Source organism: Macrobrachium rosenbergii, chromosome 54, assembly GCF_040412425.1.
Source record: "Macrobrachium rosenbergii isolate ZJJX-2024 chromosome 54, ASM4041242v1, whole genome shotgun sequence".
Classification (NCBI taxonomy): Eukaryota; Metazoa; Arthropoda; class Malacostraca; order Decapoda; family Palaemonidae; genus Macrobrachium; species Macrobrachium rosenbergii.
In genome coordinates, this window is record NC_089794.1 from 41,152,780 (window position 1) to 41,174,143 (window position 21,364).

The following is a 21,364-nucleotide window of genomic DNA, read 5'->3' on the forward strand; positions in this document are numbered from 1 at the left end:
CTTTATATTGTGACTGCTCTAATGACGCTAATATTAAATTGTGTCCCTTACTGGTTGGATACTTTTTGCCCTGCCATGGTGTCATGGTTGAAATTTTGGAAGTTAAAAATCTAGGTGGAGAAACGAGTGAAATACTTTCAGACTATGTACAAGAAACTCTCAGCTCTAATAAATTGTCTTCTGAATTGTTGGCATTGTGTGCTGACAACACAAATTGCAACTTTGGTGGATCATCAAGGGGAGCCAAAATAATGTTTTTTACCGGGTGCAACAAAATTTAGGAAGAATATTAATTGGTGTTAAGTGCGCCGCTCATATATATACTGAATAACTGTATGAAAGCTGCATCGGAGCATATATTTTACTATTGAAAGTAACACTTGCTCTGAATGAATGCTGTCTGAATCATACTCTTTCGTTTATTCAAATGTTTGCATGTATATCTAAATATATAATTTTTTGAAGAATAAATCTCATATGCCAGAATGAAAAGACTAAGCAGTTGCAATTCTCTCTCTCTCTCTCTCTCTCTCTCTCTCTCTCTCTCTCTCTCTCTATATATATATATATATATATATATATATATATATATATATATTAGGGTTATGCTTACGCTTAGCATATACATACTTGTTAATTTATATGGGTGTCCCCCTTTCACACCTCAGATAAATGGTCACCCTAAGCAAGCTAGAGCAGAAACAAAGACATATACGAGACTCCATGCCTGGTTAGTTGAAAACTCACCAGACGAAAGAGGCAGACAGTCCTATTCATTATATACATTCGTTTCCTGTTTCATGTGTAGCATGTAAACACTCACACCATGCTGAAGGCGTTCTCGATTGAATTACAGTTTCGTGTATTTTCTAAACGTTATCGAGGTAGCAAATTACATTGATGGTACTGATAAAAAAAAAACTATTAGCTATTTCTTGAGATGTGAAGGATGCTACAGGTTTAGTCATCGCTGTTTCTGGCAAAGTAAAAAGTTGAGGAAGTGAGAATTTCATTCATGACTTTTAAAAGGACCAACGTTGCGTATTTTTGTTGGTGATATGTTATTTGTGAAAAAAGACACATGAACTTACACTCTAGACATTATGAAGAAAGCAATCAACATGATTTCAGGTGATGATGGTGGATTATCAAAAGGTTTAATGACTATTGAGTTGAAGAAGAGGTTCATTGCTTTAACATGATACTCAGTTACCTACTCATTTACCTTTACCTTTTAGTTGTTTTATTTACTTAATATTTGGATATAAGCTAATCTTTTCTTCGTTTCTTGTACGGGGCATTTTACTCTTTCGGTGACGAAAAGGGTCACTTGATTGGTTTTCGTCTGAATATGTATAATGATTTAATTGCAGCAACAGCAGCGGCAATGATAAAAACTATAACAACAATAACATCAGCAACAACAACAGTTATAATAAAAACAAGAAGAAGATAGCAGCTGCTAACGTTAATAATGCTTAGAGTGACGGTAAGTTGATAACAAAATGACAGCGACAGACAAAACTAACTTAATGTACCATGCAAAAAATGGTAACACTAGACTAACTTTCCTCCTGAAAGCAGGGAGCCTGGCCTTGAAACACTACGTCTTCTCTAACGGTCATCGATGAAATTACAGAGACCTGTTCGCTCTTACTATCTTTCCAACGGCCCTCCCTTTATCTAGGGGGGAAAAGTGAACACGTCTGGAACCAGTTTTGTTCACTTTCACCATTACAAGAGTAACAATATATCGTTCTTCCCAAGAGAGAGAGAGAGAGAGAGAGAGAGAGAGAGAGAGAGAGAGAGAGAGAATCATCAATCTTCTGACTGAATTCGTATAATGATTTTAATTCTTCATAGCCTCTTCCTCTATTCGTCTGTCTCTGTTTACGCATACACACACACAAACACACGCACACATACACGTATGCATACACACACACACACACAACATATATATATATATATATATATATATATACTATATGCATAGTATATATATTATATACACACAGTATATATATTATATAGGGCATATATATTGATATATATATATATATATATATATATATATATATATATATATATATATATATATATATATATATATATATATATATATATATATATATATATATATATATATATATATATATATATATATATATATATTTCTGATATTTATTCCAAGTAAACTGTCAGACATGTCACCACAAAAAAAAAAAAAACCAGAGAAAACACGACTGACAAAATAAACAAACAACTTAGCCAACAGAAAGAAAACAGACGCCTGTCATTTCTTCTTCTTCTTCTTCCCATCCCTTAGCGCTGAGAGGCCAAACCGATCCGGGTAAAATGAAACCCGGCCCGAAAAGCCATAACTGAGTCCCGGTGGGTGTTAGACAGTGTATGTCGCTCGGATAGGGTTCCTTAAAATGTTGTTTAGGGTTACTTAAGAGGGTTACTTAAGTCTTTCAAATTAAAGGGCATGACGGATTGGATTTCGAGTGAAAGGCTCTTGAAGAGAGAACCGGAAATCGGCTGAAAAGTTGTAGGAACTTGGTGTCAGGCAGTTTTGTAGCAGATTAGAATCCACTTCATATCGCGTCTCGGATTCCCACAAAGGGGGGTTTTGTCGATGCGATTATAGCGTCGTTGAGTGTGCGTTGAGTCTAGATTTCCATATTTACAGGGAACGAACAAACTTATTAAAGATTGGCAATAGTAAGAAACCCTGAAGATAAATCAACGTGCTTATGTTTTGGGTTATTTTTCTTCTTCCCATTAAAACTTTCGTTAATCGTGATTTGCGTTTATCAACACTTCGGGGGATTGCTTTCCTACAGAAATGATAAGCCTCATTTTTAGTTTTCTGTAAAAGAAAAGTATTGAGATGGCTTTGTCTGTCCGTCCGCACTTTTTCTGTCCACTCTTTTTCTTCCGCCTTCAGATCTTAAAAACTACTGAGGCTAGAGGGCTGCAAATTGGTATGTTGATCATCCACCCTCCAATCATCAAACATAGCAAATTGCAGCACCCTAACCTCAGTAGTGTTTATTTTTATTTAAGGTTAAAGTCAGTTATAATCGTGCTTCTGGCAACTATATAGGGCAGGCCACCACCGGGCTGTGGTTAACGTTTCATGGACCGGGGCTCACACAGCATTATACCGAGACCACCAAAAGACAGGACTATTTTCGTTGGCCTTGATTACACGCCGTACAGAAAACTTTGGCGCATTTTGTACTTGTTATAAGTTGCCCAGTGAAAAGAAAAACAAATTAACTCAAGACAAGCTGGGCATTTAGTGACTAATTTTGCATGTGGGCCAAGAACTAAGTTTTGATCGGTTTGTTGTATTCCTTTTAATTTAGAATATACATAAAATGAATTATTCTTATGCATAACATCTCCTAAAAACATAACCGACACCTCACACGTCTCGAACTGTCGACAGTAAACAGTCCACCTAACTGCGCAACAACAACCCGCTGCTGGGAGAAAGGGCGCTGGTGACTGGTATGATACATGTACATACGCTACCGGGGTCTAAGCGATGTCAGGCAGGGCAGCCGATCGAGACTACGGTCTACCCCAAAGCCAAATCAAAGTCCTTCAAAAGAAGGCATCGTGCTTACCCCGTACAAAAAAAAAAAAAAAAAAAAAAAAAAAAAAAGCAAAAAGCGTTAAAATAAGAAGAAGAAGAAGAGGCAGTTTAATTACTACTGTTTTTGTACGTTAATACTCACCTTTTGTTGGTATGCTGAGTTGCTTCTGATTTCATTTCTACTTTGCTTTTCTAATTTCAACTCGGTCTCTTCCTTTTTGGAATTCGGACATTTTATTCCGTGAAATAATAATAATAATAATAATAATAATAATAATAATAATAATAATAATAATAATAATAATAATAATAATAACTAAAAGACATTTTAATAGTGCTGCAGCGATGGTGATAACTCCACATACGTTTTTTATAATAACTCTAAAAGAAAATACGATCTCGTTTTTTCAGTTTTTTTTTTTTCGTAAGATTGGTGTTCTTTTTGCTCAAAGACATCAGTATAAACACCTGGACAGATCGCAGTCTCTAGACCGAGGTGCTCTAGAACCCAAGTTCTAGACCGGATTGATAGCAATTCGTTCAAAGTTTACGCTGGACCGAAGTCACTATCAACATTGATTATTCTACGGAAACATCGATGATTGTTCAACCCCGTAGGCAGGTAGTGCCTTCAGTGCGCCTCACGCGGTGCACTGGAGTTATTACTCGAGGTTCTTTGCAGCGTCCCTTCAGCCCTTAGCTGCAGCCCTTTTCATTCCTTTTACTGTACCTCTTATCATATTCTCTTTCTTCCATCTTGCTATCCACCCTCTCCTAACAATTGCTTCATAGTGCAACTGCGAGGTTTTCCTCCTGTTACACCTTTCAAACCTTTCTACCCTCAGTTTCCCTTTCAGCGCTGAATGACCACATAGGTCTCAGTGCTTGGTCTTGGCCTAAATTCTATATTCCGTTTCCGTTCCGATGATTGTTCAACTACCATTTATCATCACACCTGGCTGACGAGTCCAGAGTTCCACAACAGGCTTCTCATAACACTTTAATGTCTTACTTAAATATAAGGGCCGCCCTGAAGCGTGGCCGTAGCTGGCATAAGGCGAGCTGAATTTAAACCAGGTGCGCTGAACTTGGAAAGTAATCAATTTTGTGACTGCAGTGACGCATGTGGTGCTTCGGAACTTTCACCACATCGTCAGGTTCCAGCTGAGCTGCAAAAATTTTGAAGCCACTTCAACAATGAAAGAAAATGGAATAATAGAAATGTACTTTCACAAAGAGTCACATTGTGAGCCTTCAAACTGATCAACAACCCGTCTATGGTCTGACTTTGGTAACCTAAATCTTGTTTTGTTGTCTTTACGTTTAGTTTTCTGTAAAAGAAAACTATTGAGATGGCTTTTTCTGTCCGCCCTCAGATCTTAAGAACCACTGAGGCTAGATGGCTGCAAATTGGTATGTTGACCGTCCACCCTCCACTCATCAAACATACCAAATTGAAGCCCTCTAGCCTCTGTGGTTCTTATTTAATTTGAGGTTAAAAAAAGTTAGCCACCATCGTGCGTCTGGCAACGCTATAGGACAGGCTACAACTGGGCCGTGGCTGAAAGTTTCATAGGCCGCGGCTCACACAGCATTACTGCATACACTGTACAGAAAACTCAATTGCGCCGAAGAAACTTTGGCACATATTTTTCTTGTTTGTTGTGTTTTCGTTTTATTTTTTGAGGGGAGAACAACTGTCACTCCTAAACTGCAATATGATTGCAGCTTCATCGGCTGAAGAATATGCCAGTCGTGCTCTGTTTGTCTGTTGTCTATCTGTGAAATTTTGATATATATATATATATATATATATATATATATATATATATATATATATATATATATATATATATATATATATATATATATATATATAGATAGATAGATAGATAGATAGATAGATAGATAGATAGATAGATAGATTTTCTGATAGAAACTCTCTGACTTTTTAGAAATCATGATGTTACTGAAAATCTAAGAACATTTAGTCTATTAAAATATATTCTCTCCATTACAGTTCTAAATCCTTTTGGCATATATATATATATATATATATATATATATATATATATATATATATATATATATATATATATATATATATACATACACACATATATATATATATATATATACAGTATATATATATGTATATACATACTGTATATATATTTACATATAATGTATATATATATATATATATATATATATATATATATATATATATATATATATATATATATATATATATATATATATATATATATATATATATATATATATATATATATATATATATATAAATATATATATATATATATATATATATATATATATATATATATATATATATATATATATATACATATATATATATATACACTGGCCAAAAAGCTTTAGAACCTAAATGGAGAAAATATATTTTGATAGATTAAATCTTCTTAGCATTTCAGTAACATCATGATTTTAAAAAAATCAGAGTTTCGACAGAAAATCTTCAAGTGAATTTTGTCCGAGACTTGCAGGCGGTAATTGTAACCGGTATTTGGACAATTATAAAAAATAAATCGATTCGTTTTTCTCTCGGGCTGCCTTGTAACACCCATCAAGCCACCTCTTCAAAGATTTAATGTTTAATAATCGGTATTTTTCTTTTAGGGTTATTTAAGGGTTAAGTAACTGGATTTTTCCTCTTACATTGTAGACTTTGGAATTCTCTTCCTGGTTCCGTTTTTCCTGACACTTGTCATAAATTTCCCTCGTTTAAGTGACAGAAAGTTCTGTCGCTTCCTGTAGTTCCTCATTGGTCAGGTTGGTATCGTTCTCAGCTAGCACTCTGCTGGGCCCGCGTTCGATTCTCCGACCGGCCAATGAAGAATTAGAGAAATTTACTTCTGGTGATAGAAATTCATTTCTCGTTATAATGTGGCTTGGATTCCACAATAAGCTGTAGGTCCCGTTGCTAGGTAACCAACTGGTTCTTAGCCACGTAAAATAAGTCTAATCCTTCGGGCCAGCCCTCTCTAGGAGAGCTGTTAATCAGCTCAGTGGTCTGGTTAAACTAAGGTTTACTTAACTTGTCGCTTCCTTTGTGTTTAAACCTCAGACTTCTTTCTTCCCATTATCTTTTTTTTTTTTTTTTTGTCATCTTCGGGCCTGGGCTAGGGTGAAGGGGTGGGGCCTTGGTTGCCTGTACCGTGAAGCTTTTCTCTAAAAAATAACAAGTAAAAGCCATGGCCCATAAAACTCTTAGCCGCGGCCCATGAAACTCAGCCATGATCCGGTGGTGCCAGAAGTACGATTATGGCTAAATTAAACCTTAAATGAAATAAGAACTATTGAGGCTAGAGGGTTGCAATTTGGTATGTTTGATGATTGGAGGTTGGAAGATCAACATACCAATTTGCATCCCTCTAGCCTCAGTAGGTTTTAAGATCTGAGGGCGGACAGAAAAAATGCTGACAGAATAAAGTGCGGACGGACAGACAAAGCCGGCACAACAGTTTTCTTTTACAGAAAACTAAAATAAGGAGGCAGGATAATGATCATAAGCACTGAAACTGCTGTATCAGGAGATTGTCTTGAATGTGGGGAAAACGAAGGCATGAACTAAGTGCGAGGATTACCATAAACACGTTGGTGTCCATCATTTGCGGCAATCTGTGTTAAAGGTGACTTATTTTCCAGGGATCAAATAAATGTACTTTTAGGCAGTACAATTATGCAGGGAGAGAGAGAGAGAAAGAGAGAGAGAGAGAGAGAGAGAGAGAGAGAGAGAGAGAGAGAGAGAGAGAGAGAGAGAAATGGCAAACTTATCTCTCGATTTCCTTGCTGTCACGTGAGAGAGAATGTCTTAAAGCAACGAGAAAATGTACTAGAGAGGTAATACAAAAATTAACCCAACTGTATTATACATATGGAGGGCCAAATATTTCTGGTGTTGGTTGCTCGAGGAACTATGCTTCAAAGAGCATTATTTTTTGCATTCTTCGTTCATACCGGAAACCTTTATCAGCACAGCATTCTATAAGTAGCTAGCTAAACATTCTATTTAACTGTTTAACAACACATGATCTTTCTGCTAAAGTGAAACACGGAAAGGTTAACTTCTCTGATAGTAACAATAATCTCAAGGGACTTACTGTAGGAGCTTTACAATGGTTTTAGTTTTCTGTTTAAGGAAATCATTGAGTCGGCTTTCTCTGTCCGACCGCCCTTTATTCTGTCCGCACTTTTTTCTGTCCGCATTTTTCTGTCCGCACTCAGATCTAAAAAACTACTGAAGCTAGAGGGCTGTAAATTGGTAAGTTGATCATCCACCCTCCAATCATCAGACATACAAAAATTGCAACCCTCTAGCCTCAGTAGTTTTTATTTTATTTTATTTAAGGTTAAAGATAGCCATGATTATGCTTCTGGTAACGATATAGGATAGGCCATAACCAGGCCGTGGTTAAAGCTTCATCGGCCGTGGTTCATTCAGCATTGTACCGAGACCACCGAAAGATAGGTCTATTTTCGGTAGCCTTGATTATACGCTGTAGCGGCTGTATAGAAAACTCGATTGCGCCGAAGAAACTTCGGCGCTTTGTTTACTTGTTTTGTGTTGTAAATGCTTATTGTTTACGGTGACTGATGGCTTTGGCAAATTTTCTTGACAGATTTTTATAGACCCAAGTATTTATCTTCGTAGCCCAGGTATTCCTCTGCCTGTGGACGAATGAATCTTTTGTGTATTTACAACATACGTAGTAGTCTTTGTTGCCTAAGTAAAAAAAAACTATAGTTTCTTCTGTTATTGCTATATATTTGCATGTATATATATATATATATATATATATATATATATATATATATATATATATATATATATATATATATATATATATATATATAAATACATACACATGTATATTTGGATTTTTATCACATCACCTTGAAAGTTTATACTCGCAAACATTAGGCTACAAATGACGTTTAATACCCAATTCGCTCTGCCTTGGAAATTTCCCCTCAGTATCATTTCCGAGGTAGAGCGAATTGGATATACTGTATACATTTATAGCTTAATGTTTGTGAATTTAAATATATAATATACATACACAGTATATATATATAAGATAAATAGATACATACATACATGTATACATACAAACATGCATACATACATACATATATTCATACATACATACATACATACATACATACATACATACATACATAGAGAAACTGAAATAGAGAGAAATGAGGACAAACGCAAAAAGTGTAGCGTATGTGGATGGACAGGCAAGATGTAATTCAGACCTTGGATCGGAGTGCTTTTGAGATGGTTTGGTCATTGAGAGAGAATGGAGGACGACGGGTTGACGGAAAATGTATAATTATTAAGAATTAGCAGGGGTGAGGAAAGGAAGACTTAGAAGGGATTGGATAGATGATACGAAAAAGTATTAGAAAGAAAGGGCCTTGATAACCAGGTAGTGGGAGTGTACTGGTAAGGAAGTGGCGAATGCCGCAGTTTGTGTGGGCGGAATCGACTTGCTGCTGATGAACACTGTAGGCGTATGTAGAGAAGAGGCCATGTCGTGGAAGTTCTGCCGACGGGGATTTGTCCAGGAATCAACAGTTAGAGTATGAATGTGGCAGTGACCGTTCTTTTGGTTTTCTCAAGTGACACCCTTTGTTTGGAGGAACGATTTAATGCTGACGCACGCACAGCTCAGACATTCATATATATATATATATATATATATATATATATATATATATATATATATATATATATATATTATATATATATATATATATATATGAATTAATTTTATCACATCACCGTGATTCATATACAAGCGTTAAGCTACATGTGTCCTTTAATATTCAATTCGCTCCACCAGGGTAATTTTTTAGTTGATAATAAGTTCGTCGTCTCGTGGGCTCGAACCACGGAAGCCCACGAGACGACGAACTTATGGACTCGAAACCACGGGGCAGTGTGGTTTAAGGCGTCACTGTAGTCCTGAGTTCTTGTTCTTCCGTGGTTCGAGCCCACGAGACGACGAATTTATATATATATATATATATATATATATATATATATATATATATATATATATGTATATATATATATATATATATATATATATATATATATATATATATATATATATATATATATATATATATATATATATATATATATATATATATATATATATATATATATATATATATATATACATATACATACATACATACATACATACATACATACATACATACATATATAAATGCAGACATTCAGTTATGAGTGAATTCACTTGTTGAAAATATTATTAAAAGTAACGTCACATACTGGCTAAGTCTTCTTATATTTTACCAAGATACCAAGACGAAGACTTATCCAACATCAACATATACTATGCAAAGAAGTAATTAAAACTTTCATCACAGAAAACAGAAGCATACATGAAAGTTGTTCATGAAGGGACGCCTTGGACAAAGCGTCTAAGCAGGTTTCAAGAGAATCACCGCCAGCTACGAAACCACAGGTCAGAGGTCACGCAAGAGGTCAGCTGCGTGTGTGGAGTGGAGGAGAGAGAGAGAGAGAGAGAGAGAGAGAGAGAGAGAGAGAGAGAGAGAGAGAGAGAGAGAGAGAGAGAATAATAATAAAAATGATCATAATAATAAAGGGAATGTAAGAACATTTTTAATGAAGAGAGAGAGAGAGAGAGAGAGAAGAGAGAGAGAGAGAGAGAGAGAGAGAGAGAGAGAGAGAATATAATAATAAAATAAGGAATATATAGGACCTTTTTAGTGAGGAAGGTGCAGAGAGAGAGAGAGAGAGAGAGAGAGAGAGAGAGAGAGAGAGAGAGAGAGGGAAGAAGAAGAGAGAGAGAGAGAAGAACAAACTGTTAATAATAAAAGGAAACTAAAGAAACTTTTAGTGAGGAACGTGAGGGGAGGGAGGGACAGAAACACAGAGGAGAGAGAGAGAGAGAGAGAGAGAGAGAGAGAGAGAGAGAGAGAGAGAGAGAGAGAGAGGTACCTAAAACAAACTGAAACGGGCATGAAATTACCGACATAAAAGCACGGACTCTGCTAACTCGTGAACATACGGGAGAACACTTCATACGGCTTTTATGGGCGCTCTCTACCCAAAGAGAACCTTAACCACTCGCCACACGAAAACGAACGTCGGTTTCGGCGCACGAAATCCGCGTAGGACGTGAGAGGGTCCGAGGAGCGACTTCGAGAAAAGCCGCCGAGGAGAGCGACCGCCGTGCAAAAGTCGTTGTGAATCCAACGCAGTGGTTCTCAGCCTTTTTTTTTTTTTGGCCCATGCACCCTTTCACCATATATCAGAATGCCATTCCCCCTCCCTTCTTTCCAAAACTGTCTGCCTCAAAAGGTGCATTTCAGATAATATGCATATACTACTAAAAAATTTTAGTCACAATTCCCACCCCCCCAGACTCTGAAATTCCCCTCCTAAGGGGGGAATTCCCCCCTGGTTGGGAACCACTGATTCTAACCGGTCGAAGGAGGAGGAGGAGGAGGAGGAGGGAAGGCGTAGAAGAGAGGGAGAACCTGTTTCCTAAAGTACTTTCCGAGAGGGAGACGAGCGTGACATGGAGCTAATTCTTGAGTGAAAGGCGCCTTCATCATACTGACTCGCCTCTTGATTGCCTGAGCTTTGCCTGAATGGGCTTTTCGGGCGTAGCTACGCTTCGCTTGGGGGAGATTGTTGTCGATTCAGAGGCCAGTACTGGCGTCAGACCAGTTCGAATGTTAGAGGCCAGTGGGATAAGTAGCCAGATGCCTTTCTCTATAGCCCAGGCCCGAAGGAAACCTGAAATGCAAACGGGAAGAAGAGAGAAGTGGTATGACCCAGAAGGAATCATCCTAATTTAGTCAAAAGCAGCAATAACTTTATTGATGATTATTGCACATTTTTATAGGTACAACACTTCACACAGATTCCTTATGATGTACAAAGTAAACTGAATACATGTTCTTTGTACGTAGGCTTTAATGAATTTCAAGTTCAGTTACTGAGTTTTTTTTTATTAACAATTCAAAGATAAATTGTTAAATAAAATACTGTACATCACTTTTCAACTCCCAGGATTAACATTCCATGGACGATGCTACTTTTTCCCGTCTTTATTTCGATAATTGATACAAAAGAGAATTCTTTCGGTACCGACGTCTTGCTATGAATCTGCTGCGCCTTTTCGACTGGGTATTTGCTTATTCAAATACCAGCAGGGTAAGGGAGAACGAAGTCACAGCGTGTTCGTTTTAGGTATGGGAAGAATTTATAATTACATACTGCATAAATAAATCCATGGATCAAAGCGTGTTTTAATACGTAATTGACATGGTAATTCCAGTTGTATAATTTTTCTGTGAAACCACACCTTACATAGAAAATGACCTAATGGTGAAGAAATTATGTATATATTTACATACATACACTTACACACACACACACAAACACACACACATATATACATATATATATATATATATAAGAAATATTATAAATGTTTATATTTTACATACAACACACACCACACACCAAAGAAACCTAGAGTTGTTTAACATTTTACTAAAGCCCTTTTCCCCGATTTCAGTAAAGACGGAATCTTTCAGCAGTGTCTACATACACTCGAAGTTATAACCACGCCATCCTAGTGGATCGTCTCGACTGGTTTGGTTAGGAAAGAATCCCACACCAAGCCCTTTATACCTTTTAACACATTAGGACCCGTGGTTGTATAAGGCCAGCTTATCATAAAACAAGTAAAAAATGCGCCGAAAGTTTCTTCTGCGTAATCCAGTCTTCTGTACAGCGTATACAGTATAACCAAGGCCACCGAAAATAGATCTATCTATCTTTCGGTGGTCTCGGTATAATGCTGTATGAGTCGCCACCCATGAACCTTTAACCACAGCCCGGTGGTGGCCTGTCCTATATCGTTGCCAGATGCACAATTATGGCTAACTTTAACCTTAAATAAAATAAAAACTACTGAGGCTAGAGGGCTGCAATTTGGTATATTTGATGATTAGATGGTCGATGAACAACATACCAATTTGCAGTGCTCTAGCCTCAGTAGCTTTTAAGATCTGAGGGCGGACGGACAGACAAAGCCGGCATAATAGTTTTCTTTTACAGACAACTAAAAATCACCGCCTGAGTGGAATTTACAATTCCCCTGGCAGTACATAGGCTTAGTAGGTTTCACGAATTTTATACCGTCTTAGTTGTGCCCTGAACTGTGCAGGGGAGGCATAACTGAAGAAAAGTGGTATGTAGAAGCATTTCTTTACCCGCAACAGAAGCATTGCTTTCTTTACCATTTCTTGTCACATCTTATCCGTTCCATTTGGTGTAGTCTCGCCTAGATGTCCATTTCCTTTAACTTGCTCCAATTTTACCATTTTGTATGGGAGGAAACCTTTCTGGCGAGCCCTATGAGAATCTACAAAGGTGACCCTGTGTTCTCCTTAACTAATAATAACAATAAGACAAATCTCATCTTGGAGTATTTGAACCACCTACCAGTAAGTTTCTATAGGCAAACACTATAGCCGCTCAGTCACTGAGGCTTATCTGGTTCTACTTTTTCTGTGTTAGATTCATGACCTGACATTACGTTGGCTTGGTAATTTGGAATTTAGTGGTTCAGATACATAAGAGAAGGTTTGTCATATCAAATACTTCTAGGCAAGATTGCCTGCTTAAATTTCCAGGAGTCCTCTGAAGGGCAGCATTGGAAAAGCTCTTCGTTGGGTGAGTCGGTAGAGCTGCGGACTGTCACTCGATGGGCCGGAGTTCAATTCCCCGGCCGGCTGATGAAGAGTTAGAGGAATTTATTTCTGGTGATAGAAATTCATTTCTCGCTATAATGTGGTTCGGATTCCACAATAAGCTGTAGGTCCCGTTGCTAAGTAACCAACTGGTTCTTAGCCACGTAAAATAAGTCTAATCCTTCGGACCAGCCCTCTCTAGGAGAGCTGTTAATCAGCTCAGTGGTCTGGTAAAACTAAGGTATACTTAACTTGACCCCAGGAAATATTCTTCCATTGTTGAACTCATCTGGCAAATTGAGTGTCATTTTTCATAACTCTAACCACTGGATGTAATCATAAATATTTTATTATCCGGACGCTAAATAAATAAGTAACTAGATCATTAAATAAGATATTAATAGAATCAGAATTTAAGTGTTCGTAAAGCAGAAATTAGTCTGCCTATTCGATGCTCTTTTCCCGTTTATTGTATTTTTCCTTAACCGATTGTATGTAACAGGAGCTTCTTTGTATCCGGTGGCCATCTGGGTTCTATTCCGTCCTAATACACATTTACATAACCTGAAGACTTTTCTTACTTGTAATAATTTTAATTATCATAAATGCCAAGCTTCCGCACTGTGTCTATACTTTGGTTTTCATAACAGCCTTAAAATTCTTTAATAATGTTGATCTTCACAAGACAATTCTTTTTTTCAAACCTATGAAATTTTACTTTGTCATTCCTGTGTTTATTTTATTTTATTTTGTTTCATTTTTTTGTGATAGACATCTGGGTTACTTATGATCCTTTATAGAAAATACAGAAGTTCAGTAAATCACAAAATTACATGTAGATGTTACACTTCATTTAAAGAAAATTATTATTATTATTATTATTATTATTATTCAGATAAAGGCCTTATAGCTTTTTTCCAAAGAATGTGGGCCTATGTAAAGAATAGTCATGAAACATCGAATTTCGTTACCATAAAGAATTATTTCCAAATAACTTACCGTATGCAAATGCAAGTTAATAATTGTTCTTCGTAAATTTCCCATGGTTTTGTTTTCTTTAAAATGGTGTCCCTAATAATAATAGGTGGAAGAAGAAGAAGAAGAAGAAGAAGAAGAAGAACAAGAAGAAGAGGAATGGAAACAGGTAATACAGACAGAGAGGTATGTTCACTCATCTCACTCTAATGAACCACTACGTGCAGACTTGGGTCGCCTTGTGACCAGAACAACAGAAGATGCCTTGAGAAAGCGAAATATAGCGAGGAATGTAGCCAGTTCTAAGGGATTAGGACATGGTTAGGCAAATTGCCCCTGGCAGGGAAGTCTTAAGTAAAGGCGCGATTATGGAATGTGGGGCATTCTGGAATTTGCTCGGCGAGGGAGGATAACGGAGGGACAGCACGCAAGCGGTGTGAGGTATCCAAGATGTGCGGTGTTGCCATCCAACCTCTCTCTCTCCAACGGTCAGTTCTGCTTGTGCAGTTTTGGGTTGTATGAGGATCGTGGGTTGTATGATGCGCTCTCTCATCTTTTTAGCTTTCTTGTTTGAAATAACTTGAAAAATAGTTTCTTACTGTACTATAGTGATGTCTGACGAGAAGAAACTACTAAATTTTGGCTAAAGAAAAAAAAAAAAAACAGCTTACCTACCTTCTCATTTGCGAGTTGCTAGGTAAATGTGTGTAGCTACAAGCGATCGTCACAAGTACTTGATATTCATTTGATGCATGGGGCACGGAAATGACTACGCATATCTTGTGGTCATGAAATGATCATAACTCCTTTTTACAGATTAAACTAACGAACTCTGTGCTAATTCAAATATCCGTAAAAACGGATTCACCCAGAGGCCATTTTCTAAAATCAATTGAACACGGTACTGGACGACTCCTACTAGTCCGGCGAAGGGAATTCGGTCTGTTATACACAACAAAAGTGGAGTGGGTAATAAAACAGATACAATATACAGATTTCGTAGCAATGAAATGGAGATTCATTTTGCCTGTAAGTGTATACCCTTGGCCATAACGTCGAGACTAACGTAACGGAGGTTGACAAAGGATTTCCATGAAGTGAAGGCAAAATCATCATGGCGAATTCCTTATTTTTTCGCTACCATCACTGAAACTTTTGTTTTCTAAAAAAAAAAAAGTAATATTAAATACTACAATGAACCCTCACCCCACGCTCCCACAATTGATAATAAATAATCGTACTACATTATTTTTCCAAGAATTGTCATAGATTAGTTAGTTTTGGATAAAGAGTGTAAATGGCAATGCATATTTAAATGCATGTCATTTTCGTTTTGAAAGAAATTGCTCTAATCGAATTCGAGGATCATTTCTAGATTAGAAAATAATTATGAATTACACGTATGAGCAAATTTTAGAAATTGAAATGATTCAGTGGTGGTCTTCGTAACAGTGGAAAAATAATTTGATTTCTCGGAATTGAATATTACAGCGTACATAGGAAAAAATTAAAGGGTACAGGAGAACTAATGCCTGGAGTTCGACATATACCATTATTCTAAAGGGATTATTTAATACCTGTTATATTGACCGGATTTATTCAAGCAGCTGGTATGACGGCAATTATAATCATCAACAGCTGATACTAAGATAATTCATTGTAATAAAAACTAAACTTTTTTCTCTTCATACGAATCTCTCTCTGCAGATTGCTAAAGGAACAAGAGCCTGTGCTGTCATAAAGCCAGCTTAATCAAACAGCAGCAGATCTCTGTCAAGTAAATGTGAGAACAGATTGCATGACGGATGCTACAAAGTCATCTGAGAAAAGAGGGACTGATTAATGGTTGTGATGGCAGTTTAGTTTCGGGATCACTAAGTTCAAGTATGTTTTGTCGTCGTGGATTGGAATTTATGACCTCTAACTGACTTGAAGGGTAATCGAAAAGCCAACGAGATGAATACACTGCATAAATAATTATTATTTGAATTCATCCTTGATAGGTCTGTTTTTCAGAAAACACATCCCCTGCATCGTGTTTCGCTATAGCTATTTCATGTCTGTGAGTTACACTTCGAGAGCTGAAAATTACTTCACAATGTTAGATTAATGATCAGAAAATAAATTGTGTGTGAATATATGTTAAAAACCTGTTTACAATTGGCTAAAACAGCTTCTAATTGGCGACCTGGCAGCGTTGTCATTCAGCGGTTTGGTAAATCCAAACCACCAGGCACCACTAACTCGCCAGTCAAGTGAAGGCAACCGAAGAGAGAGGGTGTACGCGTTCGCCTCTCTGGATACGTTCACTCTCGCAGGTCAAGTTATCTCACGCTTGTTGTAATTTGATGGTGACTTTAGTTTCTCCTTATACTTAGTGTTCAAGGTGTTTCTCAGGCATCCTGGATGATACGTATCAATACAATCTACCAACTTGTTTACTATATAGAAAGTGAATTTGGAATAGTGACGAAAGTGTAAGTGAGAAGGAAAGTGATTTAGTCTATTCGTGCATGGTGAACAGTCCATGTGATGTTGATCTAAATATCTTCGGGTAATTTTTCATTAAAATGAGAAGCTATGTTTTAGCCCTGTCGTGTGGCAATTAATGTGATAACAATCGAATTTAATGTGCTAACTGAAGTGCCAGTGAATGAATGATGTGAGGTGTAACGTTACTTTTACTGAAAATTGAGGATTAAGATTTTACAAAAGAAAAAAATGCTGTGGGATAGTAATAAATATATTCGTATAGTGTTAAACAAACAATATGATTTAAGTAACGTTGCAATAGCCTAACTAAGTTGTAAATCAAAACATTTATTTACGTCAATTGGCAGTATAGTTAAGGTTAAGCTAAATGTGTAAAACGAGAACTGAAGAATCCGATAGCGTCGTAGCCTAGGCCTATAATAAACTTTGCCAATACTGTAAATTGACAGCGTCTTAGGCCTAGGTTGAGGCTTCTGTCGAAAGAGGACTTGCCGAGAGAGAGAGAGAGAGAGGAAGAGAGGGGAAGAGTAGTTTTGCAAATTGCTTTTAAAAGAAGCGACAGGATGCCTTTGCTTGCCGTGCTAACGGTAGAGGAGGATACTGCGGTTTTCGAGGTTTAATGACATTTAAAACTAAAAGGAAAAAAGGGAGACATCCAGCTATCCAGCAGCGGCACTTTGTTTTATCTTCGCCCGGATAAGGTAAGGCGTTTAAATTTTGTTGTCAGTCCATTTTCCTTCTTCTTTTCAGTGACATATTAAGCATGTTTCGCTTGTAATGAAAGTTATCAATAAGGAGAATCGAACAGGTTCTCGAAAGCTTTCGCTTTATACATATTTATAGAATATATACATACAACAGACATCAATATGTGACTCGCGATTATGAGATTTTTATGAAATAATTATTGCATAAGGAAAAGGATGTCTGTAAAAAATGGGTGGCATGTCGATACCCTCAAGTTAATTTTGTTACAATTAGCATGTTAGAGAAACGCAACAGAGTTCGTCAAGGCAGATTAAAAAAAAAAAAAGGGGGGGAAAGCAACAGTACGCAGGTTAGTAAAAGCTAAAAACAGAATATTATAACACGAAAATCAACGGTCTTTCAACGAAAGTTGCAGTGGGCAGCAGAAAATCAGTATGCCCTTGACTCGTGAAATTCCAGTAGAATGTACGGAGCCAGATAAAGATGGATATTGGCTAATGGAGTTTTCCGACAAATGACATAAGTTTCAAGTTGTAAAAAATTAGATAATTAAATAATGAAGAAGTAAACATTACATGAGATAAAATCCTCAAGAGATAATGACAGCAAATGTCCTCGAAGAGAACAAAGAAGAGAATATCATTGAATATAGTATATATAGGATATATATATACTATATATATGTGTATATACATACATATATGTATTAATACATACAGTATACAGTATGTACGTATATATACATATATAATTAATATATAAATACATAAATACACATATACATATATATATAAATACATATGTATATGTATAAATAAGATTAGAAGCCGGACATAAACTGTCTGCTAACAGAAACTCACGGTATAAAAGACAGATGAAAACAAAATAAAATTTTATCGACAACACAAAAACCTTACATTAAAGAATAAGACTGAAATATTTTTAGAGACGTCTTGCATAGATATAAGAGTGGCGGTATATAGACCAACGAATACAAATGAAATAGAATTTATTAATGAACCAGAAGACCATCTAAATGCATTCGATGATAAATAAATCAGACACTTTTATGTTGAGATTTGTTTGTTGATTGGTAATAAGAGAAAACGGAAGAGTAAATGACTTTATAAGCATCTAAAATTATCATTGTTCGATAAACCACCAAGGGCACTGGTCATACATTACCTTGGCTATCAAGTGTCGGTAAAAGTGAGTGCTGGAAAATCTAGACGTCGAGGGCATTGAGACCTCTCATATTACTATAAATCGATTATCTTCAACATACTTTGAGAGGGAGAGAGAGAGAGAGAGAGATTTCAACCCATTTACATTTCTAGCGGAATGTACAAGTGCTTTTCAAATAATACAAACTGTAGCTTGTCACTGAAGTAAGGCAGAGTAATGTTAACGATGTTCAAGCTTTCCTTTAAATATTATGTTAAGATTTAGCCAAGAATGTAATCAAAATTATCCGATTATTGTCAAAGGAGTTGAAATTAAAGAAAACTCACGACGCCTTAATGGTTGGAATAAGATAAGCTAGCCGGAAATAAGTAGAGGAAAAAGACGCCAGGTAGCAGACTTATAATAAAGAAATAAATAAGAGTCTAGACCAGCATCATTACCCGTACAATGAGAAAGTGACAGGTGGTAAAATCAAATTCAAGAATAAGGAAATGAGTGTTCAGAATCGTATCGAACAATATCAAACGACTGAAACCGTGGCAGACCAGCAGGCCATTGAAAGGAACAATACTTACCGTACCAGAAAATCAGCCAGCCATTCTGAAAAATCACTCTACCGAAGTAGTATGCCCCATGATAAATATTACATAGATAATGATAAGTGCGCGTTACTACTGGTATTACTAGAATTAAATGCAAAATTTGATACAGTAGTACATTAATTTATGATACAGGAGTTTAGAAGACGATGGTTGGAATACTTTAAGAGCAATGTCACTAGGTGAAGCTGGGGGTCTGTCCCAAAATGTTTGTCAAGAGGTGCAGGCCTGCCTCAGAGGCTATGACGACACTACAGCGTATACTGTATCGAATGATTCTGGATTACAAAAAAAAAGGGACATGATAAGTTTTCCGCTGATGATACGCAATTGTACCCAATTACGAAGAATACCGTACTTGAAGGGATTATAACCAAAAAATGAGACAAAACGAAGGCTGTCAAGAGTTTGATGAATATCATATATCAACAAAGTCAAAACTAAATGAAAGATAGTGTAAATGGGAGTGTTGATTGATTAATGTCTAAACATGGCCGATCAAATATAGAAATTCAGGCCCTCATGAAGAAATGCTTAAATGTGGATACGTTAAAAATGCTGTTGCATACCTATGTAATCATAAAAAATACTGAACATTCACTATAAAGTCATACCAAAAGATTTGTTGAAAAAGCTGTCAATTAATAAAGAATGAATCCCCACGAGATAGGCTTATCGATGCGAAATTTAGGCCCATTAAAGAGTAATTAAAATATCTGCTTATAAATCTTTGATGCGGTAGAACAAGTTTCCCAAGAACTATAGACAAGTAAATGGACCTGCCGGGTGGACCAAATGAGTTCTGGGCTTACAAAAAGACACTCGAACGATGCTATAGGCCTAGAACTAATATCATTTTCTCTTTGTTCGCTGTTAATGTCAGACTCTAAGTCAGTTAGATCTGAGGAAGGCAGAAACTAAAGACGGCCTAGATGGGAATTATCGTGTTATGGGTGACTGCCTTAGTGCTAAAAACTTGTCTTACTAAGATTTAGATAGTGGCAATTGGTCTATAAAGGTATCACTTTAGCAAATTAAAGCATACTCATTCACCAAAAGTTGAACAAGTATCGTGGTACGATTTCTAGTTAAAAGAAGTGTTATGCCCTTCTTTTTGTTAGAACTATAACCTACTTTCATGTTAGCTGTCATTTAAAGTACGGTAAGTGAAAAGTAAGATTTTTAATTTTTGTCTGAGAAATCGGTATTTCGTTTTTAATTTTAGCACCGAAAATTACAAACATCGTTTCGAATGTATTGCGAAGAACTGTGTGAGATGACATTCCGTGCTAGGCTATATATGGCAAAACGTTTTAACTTGACAGCTCTCCAGAAACGGCCGTTGATTTAAAATTCAACACACGACAGAACGCATGCTGTGACGCGCGCAAATTACCAATAATGCTCAATGTACTTTTAAAAGGTTACAACTTGTTTTTTGTTACCTCTATTTTAGAAGTGGAAATAGAGCGGAAATATTTTCACCTATACTGGGTTTCGTTATGGTTTACAAATTTTGCAAGTCATCTGATATAGGTTATATATTATAGGCCTAGTTTACTGGTATGTCAAGTGTTGAATTTCTTTGGTTCTCGCATTGCTTTAAGTTTTATCCAAATTGACATATGAGTTATGCTTCATTTGAATACTGCGGTGTCCGGAAAGTTACCCAAGATCCCTTTGGTGCCATGAGGAGTTGCCATATTAGGAGGACTTTGGAATCCCTTATTGTTTATGGAAATGACCAGATGTTAAATTGCCTGTCAGTATTGCGACTGGTGGTGCAGTAGTGGAGCCTAGAATAGAATTTACATTTACCACCTACGGAAATCTCTATCCCCTGTCACCTAGTCGTTGCATAATACCTATGTCTCCGTCATTTCCCACTGGACCACCGCGTAGTTTAATAAAACAAGGAAATTTATGCACGTTTTCATCATCGGGGGTTCACTGTTATCGTGTAAGCAAAACCGGA

General features: G+C 36.6%; 1 protein-coding gene across 1 annotated transcript in view; it reads left to right on the forward strand.

Annotated features, from left to right (window-relative positions):
• The first annotated feature begins 16,111 nt into the window (after positions 1-16,111).
• LOC136835015 (probable serine/threonine-protein kinase DDB_G0275165) overlaps positions 16,112-21,364 on the forward strand; it is a 161,909-nt gene continuing 156,656 nt past the window's right edge. Inside the window, exon 1 of the mRNA XM_067098051.1 lies at positions 16,112-17,598. The gene's annotated coding sequence lies outside the window, so the exon portion shown is untranslated. The remainder of the gene's footprint in view (positions 17,599-21,364) is intronic.